The sequence below is a fragment of the Triticum urartu genome, chromosome 5, assembly GCF_003073215.2.
Source record: "Triticum urartu cultivar G1812 chromosome 5, Tu2.1, whole genome shotgun sequence".
Taxonomy (NCBI): domain Eukaryota; kingdom Viridiplantae; phylum Streptophyta; class Magnoliopsida; order Poales; family Poaceae; genus Triticum; species Triticum urartu.
This window is the reverse complement of record NC_053026.1, coordinates 268,059,750-268,067,387: the sequence shown is the minus strand read 5'-3', so window position 1 is coordinate 268,067,387 and position 7,638 is coordinate 268,059,750.

Below are 7,638 nucleotides of genomic sequence, written 5' to 3'. Positions count from 1 at the left end.
GATCCAGAACGGTCCCTCGATCCGGACCCTGAAGAGGATCCGGATATATCGGTGGAGTTGATTGACGGGGTGTTTCATCAGTTAAGCAAGGACAATACCTTGGTGGCCATTACGGCTGGTTACCCAGGGTTAATCCCGGCCTCCCAGGTAACAAAGAGCGGAGTCTCATCCCTTTGAGAAGGAATCCATTCTCACGCATTTCAGTTTCCTGACCGTGTTTTGCAGGGGAGGTTTCCAAGGCGGGAGGCCGAACCTGCGGCGGCTAGCCAACGAGGGGCCGCAGGGCCCCGTGGGGCAAAAAGGAATGTAGTCCGGACTGGGACGCCGGCGCAAAGGTATAGCGCATCCTCTTTTTCCCTGGTGTTATTTCTTCAGGGCATATTAACGTCCGTGCTATCTTCCGGACGAAGAGACCTCACCGGACTACATCCAGAGAGGTTGCCAACCGCGCCTCCACCAGCCAGGCTCCAACGCCTGGCCCGGAAGCGGGAGCGAACACGAGGCGCGCACCCGACACTCCTCCGACAGAGGATGCGGACAGGCTGTCTGCCACCAATTCCGAGGTGGAGAGTGCCATGAACCACAGGCGTCGCCGGACAGTTCTTCGCGACGCTTGTTTCTCCCGAGAGGCATTAGATGCCTTCAATTCGGGAGATGCGTACCTCTGTGCCGCTCAAAATGGTTTAACCAGAGCCAGGGAGCAATATGTAAAAGACATACGGGTAAGAAAATTTTGGTAAATATATATGTATGTACCAGTTGCCCTCGAGACTTGAAACAGTTAGAGTAACTGGTTTAAGGATCATTTGTTATGCAGGTTCTTACAGAGAAGAATACCGTACTGTCCCAGGAGCTGAAAGAGTGCAAAGCCCAACTGGAGGCCGCACTAGCCGCGGCAGGGGAGCCTAAAGAGACCCCCTCTGGTAAGATACACTTCGAAAGATTAATATCTTGCGAAGTGCGGCGTGGGTATGAATCTGCCAAATCATATTGCAGATGGCGCCGGACTGGATCCAGAGAGGCAACAACTCTTACGCCGGCTAAAGGCCAGTGAGAGTATGTTGACAAGGGTGAGGCGGGAGAAGAATGAGCTTCAGGATGCCAACACCAAGCTGGACGTTGAACTTAAAGATGTTCGTGGCCAGCTGTTGGACTCTACTAAGGAGAATCGGCAGCTTCGACGCGGCATATTTAGTAAGTCCTTAAGCGAATCTTTGAAAGAAAAGAGTTCGGCGAGGAAGTCGACTAACAGAGTAATGTCTGTAGGTATGCTAACGGGTCATCCTGCAGAGGAGATGCCCGGTTCTACGGGTGACCTTCTTCCCGAGCTCTCGCAACTGCATGAGCGAGCTCGGCAGGCGATGCGAGGCGTTGCCCAAGCCTTATGGCCTTCCCACTCCATGCCCGAGGGCCTTGGAGAGCTTTCGGAGAAGCTTAAGGGAGCTCGGCGGCGCTTCCGGTTGTGGAAGATATTGGCCTGCCGACAAGGCGCTAGGGAGGCCTGGGCCATGGTGAAGACGCGGTACACGAAGTCTGACCCAAACCACATGGCCGAGGTCGGACCTGTGGGGCCTGACGGGAAGGAGATCCCTGTAAGCTTAGTGTACGGCCAAGTAGAATTGGCCGCAAAGTATTCCCAGCAGGACTGTAAGTTAGACAGCCTGTTAGATGGTATTGAAGAGGAATACAATCAGTCATAGTGACTATGTAATTTTTAATTGACATGTGTAATGCCTTCTAGCCGGATTGTAGATCGTTTGTCGTTGCCAACCTTTTCGCTTCAACCTCAGGACCTGACGGTCCGGAGTGTGTCCGAATACCCTACCGGTTATGTAAGAACCGGGGTATGCATGGAGACCAGGCGTAGGGGTCATTAGTGCTTTATCAAACAAGTGCCCAACTAGTTATGTTATATTACATGGTTAGTAAGAAACATCTTCCAGAGAGAATAGTTTCGTTAGGGGTTCCTTTCTCTGGGAGGCATTCCCTAAAGTGCATGTCCGGACTGCAAACGCAGGAAAATCATCTGGGGGCATATACATAAATAAGTAAAAAAAGGTCATCTTTTAGTTCACCGACCGAATATTCCCTTAAGAACGCTAGCTTTCGGCTTCACCCAGTCTGAGGTACACATCCGGCTGATCCGGCAGTAACAATCGCAGAGGTGCTCCCTTTACCACCTAGCCGAACAATCGGGAACGTAGGGGTAAGCACAGGAGCCAGGCAACCCAGGTTGGCCAAAACTTAAGTCATATCGATGCATATAATGGTGAAGAAAAGGTACATGCAGAAGTTTGACACATGTGGTGGGCGTGAAGCCCGTATAAATAAGCTTCTGTTAAAGAAGCCCCCAGGTTTAATGAGCGCGAGTAGCACTTCACTTGAGGAGCCTTTAAGGGCCATAAAAGAGAAGAGGGGAAGGAGAGAAATGTAATACAGAAAATGTAAAAAATGGACACAAGAAGGAGACAAACACAGAGTCCGGCGCTAGGCATAGAATCTTTAGAGACGGGCTGTGTTCCATGGGTTCGGCTCGAGTCGGTTATCCGACGCATCTCGCAGGCGGTATGCTCCACCAGTCAGGACTTGGTCGATTATAAAGGGACCTTCCCACTTGGGTAGCTTGTCCTTTTTCTTGTCCGGCAGGCATAGAACTAATTCGCCAACGTTGTAGCTTTTGGCCCGCACTTCTTTGCTTTGATATCTTCGAGCCTGCTGTTGATAGAATGCGAAACGGGCTTTTGCCACCTCGCGCTCCTCCTCTAAGGCATCCAAACTGTCCTGCCGATCGAGCTCGGCCTCCCTTTCTTCGTACATGCGCACTCGAGGCGAGTCATGAATTATGTCGCAGGGCAAGACTGCCTCTGCGCCGTACACCATAAAAATGGTGTGTATCCGGTGGTGCGGTTTGGCGTGGTCCGCAGCCCCCAGAGTACGGAGTCGAGGTCCTCTACCCAGTACATGTTTGATTCCTTGAGGGACCGCACTAATCTGGGTTTGATGCTGCTCATGATGAGACCATTTGCACGTTCGACCTGACCGTTAGTTTGTGGGTGATAGACGGAAGCATAATCGAGGTTGATGCCCATGTTTTTGCACCAGAGTTTTACCTCATCGGCCGTGAAATTCGTGCCGTTATCGGTGATGATGCTGTGGGGGATGCCATAACGGTGTACGACCCCGGATATAAAGTCTATCACAGGTCCGGATTTGGCCGTCTTAACAGGCTTGGCTTCTATCCATTTGGTGAACTTATCTACCATGACCAGTAAGTATTTTTTCTTGTGGGTTCTGCCTTTAAGGGGTCCCACCATGTCAAGCCCCCAGACCGCGAAAGGCCAAGTGATGGGGATAGTTTGGAGGGCGGTGGGTGGCATATGGCTTTGGTTTGCAAAAAGCTGGCAACCGACGCATTTATGGACCAAGTCCTGAGCGTCCGCTCGGGCCGTCGGCCAATAAAAGCCTGTACGGAAAGCCTTGCTTACAAGAGACCGGGCTGCGGCGTGATGGCCACCGAGTCCGGCATGAATTTCATCCAGCAGGTTCCGCCCTTCCTCTTCGGAGATGCACCTTTGAAGGACTCCGGTAGTGCTTTTCTTGTAAAGTTCTCCCTCATGGACTTTATAGGCTTTAGATCGCCGCACTATACAGCATGCCTCGTTTTGGTCCTCTGGGAGTTCCTGCCTAGTAAGGTAGGCTAGGAATGGTTCTGTCCACGGGGCGATAACGACCATTAGTACGTGGGCTGAGGTTGTTATTTCATTGGCAGAGCCTCCGATTATGTCAGATTGTTCGGCGTCGGACAGTGCGGTTGGGTCCGGACTAATATTGCCATGTTCCCCTTCCCATACTACGGATGGCTTGAACAGCCTTTCCAGGAAGATGTTGGGGGGGACCGCATCGCGTTTTGCGCCGATGCGTGCCAGGACGTCTGCCGCCTGATTGTTTTCTCGGGCTATATGGTGAAATTCGAGCCCTTCAAACCGAGCTGACATTTTGAGGACGGCATTGCGGTAAGCTGCCATTTTTGGATCCTTAGCATCAAAGTCTCCATTTATTTGGGATATCGCGAGGTTCGAATCCCCGCGCACCTCTAGGCGTTGAATGCCCATGGATACTGCCATCCAGAGACCATGTAAAAGGGACTCATATTCGGCTGCATTGTTGGAGTCCGTGTACATAATCTGGAGTACATATTGAACTGTGTCTCTTGTGGGGGACGTCAAAACGATGCCGGCCCCTAGTCCGGCCAACATTTTGGAACCGTCGAAGTGCATGATCCAGTTTGAATATGTGCCGTACTCTTTAGGGAGTTCGGCCTCCGTCCATTCTGCGACGAAGTCGGCCAAAACTTGCGACTTGATAGCTCGCCGTGGCCTATAAGTTATGTCGAACGGGAGGAGCTCGATGGACCATTTTGCAATCCGTCCCGTTGCGTCACGGTTGTTTATAATATCATTGAGTGGTACTTCCGATGCTACTGTGATTGAACACTCTTGAAAGTAGTGTCGTAGCTTCCGGGATGCCATGAATACCGCATATGCAATCTTTTGATAATATGGGTACTGTGATTTGCATGGGGTGAGGACAGTGGACACATAGTAAACCGGCTTTTGAAGGGGGAATTTGTGTCCGTCCATTTCCCGCTCGACGACGAGTACTGCGCTGACAACTTGATGGGTTGCTGCAATGTACAATAGCATTGGTTCGCCGATGTTTGGCGCGGCCAGGACAGGGTTTGTTGCCAATATGGCTTTTATTTCCTCGAGTCCGGCCGTGGCGCTGTCCGTCCACTCGAAGTGTTCGGTGCGCCGAAGGAGGCGATAGAGGGGTAGCGCCTTTTCTCCCAACCGGGAGATAAAGTGGCTTAGAGCCGCCACGCATCCGGTTAATTTTTGTATTTGTTTGAGGTCCTTTGGGATATCCAATTGTGACAAAGCTCGGATCTTGGCTGGATTTGCTTCGATTCCCCTACCGGATATAATGAAGCCCAAGAGCTTTCCGGCTGGAACGCCAAAAACGCATTTTTCTGGATTTAGCTTGATGTCATATGCTCGGAGGTTGTCAAATGTAAGCCTCAAGTCGTCTACTAGAGATTCGACATGTCTTGTTTTTACGACCACATCATCCACGTATGCCTCTACTGTTTTGCCGATCTGGTTTGCCAGACATGTCTGAATCATGCGCTGATATGTTGCACCGGCGTTTTTGAGCCTGAAAGGCATTGTGTTGAAGCATAATGGGCCGTATGGGGTGATGAATGCCGTTGCGGCTTGGTCTGACTTGGCCATCTTGATTTGATGGTAACCAGAGTATGCATCGAGGAAGCACAACGAATCATGTCCTGCAGTGGCGTCGATAATTTGATCGATGCGGGGGAGGGGGAAGGGATCCTTTGGGCAGGCCTTGTTGAGGTCTTTGAAGTCAATGCACAGGCGCCAGGATTTGTCCTTCTTTGGTACCATCACCAAGTTTGCTAGCCAGTCCGGATGTTTTATATCTCTGATGAATCCGGCCTCCAATAATTTGGCTAGCTCCTCTCCCATTGTCTGTCTCTTGGGTTCAGAGAAACGCCGAAGGGCTTGTTTGACAGGTTTGAATCCTTTTAGGATATTTAAGCTGTGTTCGGCCAGCCTACGTGGGATTCCTGGCATGTCCGAAGGGTGCCATGCAAAAATGTCCTAGTTCTCCCGTAGGAATTCTCGCAGTGCGGTGTCTACATCGGGGTTTAATTGTGCCCCAATGGAAGCTGTTTTATTGGGGTCCGTTGGATGGACCTGGAGTTTGACTATTTCATCCGCTGGTTTAAAGGAGGTGGACTTGGATCTTTTGTCGAGTATCACATCGTCCCTGTTTACCGTGGAGCGCAGCGTAGTCAGTTCCTCAGCCGCTAGGGCTTCGGACAGTGCCTCAAGGGCCAGTGCGGCTGTCTTGTTTTCGGAGCGGAGTGCTATGTCCGGATCACTAGCGAGAGTGATGATTCCGTTCGGCCTGGGCATCTTGAGCTTCATGTACCCGTAATGGGGTATTGCTTGGAAGAATGTAAACGCTTCCCGCCCCAGCAGAGCATGGTATCCGCTGCTGAACGGGGCCACTTGGAATGTGACCTCTTCGGACCTATAATTATCCGGCGTGCCGAACACCACATCTAGTGTGCTTTTCCTGTACAGCATGCTTCCTGACTGGGGATTATTCCTCTGAAGGTTGTGCTGCTTCGCTCAATGCGGTTCCAGTCTATTTCCATTTTTTGAAGTGTTTCCTCGTAAATGAGGTTCAATCCGCTGCCTCCATCCATGAGTACCTTGGTGAGGCGAAAGCCGTCCACTATAGGACTGAGTACCAATGCGGCTGGTGCTCGAGCTGTTTGGAATTTAGGTTCGTCGCTGGCATTAAAGGTAATAGCCATGTCACTCCATGGGTTTATTGTTGCTACTTGATAGACTTCGGCGAAGCTGCGGAGTGTTCTTTTTCGCATTTTATTTGATGCGAAAGTCTCGAAGACTGTTAAGACTGTACTGGAGTCCCTGAGGTGGCTTTCTGCGGCCTCCGGAATTAGGAGATCTTCGCCCCTTTTGGCCACCTGCCGGAGTATCCAACATGCTCTAAGGCTATGAGTTGGTGTGGTGTCCTCTGTACTATGAATTTTACAGGGTCCATTAAGCCATCCCTCCAGTACGGTTCCATGCCCTGTAGAGGGTTTTGGTTTTTTGGTTTTTAACCCGGGTGTCTGATGATGATGCACTCTTTTATTTCGGACGGGGTTTCTATTCAGGGCCGGATTGTCCCAAAATTTAGTTTCGGTTTTCCGGGCGCTTTCCATCGCACAGTACTTTTGTACTATGGACGCCAAGTCAGCGAAGCGTGTAAGATCACGACGACCTGTGGCGTTGAGGATTCCCTTGTCCGTGCAATTATTGCAGAAGATTGAGATTGCGTTTTCCTCGCGGCAGTCCTTTATCATGTTCATAACCAGGAGGAACCTTGCCCAGTAATGATGTACTATTTCTTCGGGCTTTTGCCTGATTTGGGATAGATCTCTTATGTTTGGGCGGGTGGGTGGAATTAAATCCGGAACTTCACCCAATCTAAGACTCAGAGGCCAAGGATTTTCCGAACTCCGAGGTTTGGATTCTTGGATGTTGTCCAGTGAATCTAGCCGTTGCCTGATTCTAAGTTCAGGTCTTGAGTTACATCCTCCCCTCCGCGGGTATCCGGCTTGGAGGGATCTAGAATCCGGACTTAGCTAGTCCTTAAGATAGATGAAGAGTCACCGCACTGTGCCTCTACTACGGCAACTTTGCCTCTACACAGAGGAACTCTCAATGAAAGCACCAATGTCGGTGTCAAAACCGGCGGATCTTGGGTAGGGGGTCCCGAACTGTGCATCTAGGCCGGATGGTAACAGGAGACAAGGGAAACAATGTTTTACCCAGGTTCGGGCCCTCTCGATGGAGGTAAAACCCTATGTCCTGCTTGATTAATATTGATGATATGGGTAGTACAAGAGTAGATCTACCGCGAGATCAAGGAGGCTAAACCCTAATAGCTAGCCTATGGTATGATTGTTGTATGATGAAGTTGTTCTACGGACTAAACCCCTCCGGTTTATATAGACACCGGAGAGGGTTAGGGTTACAC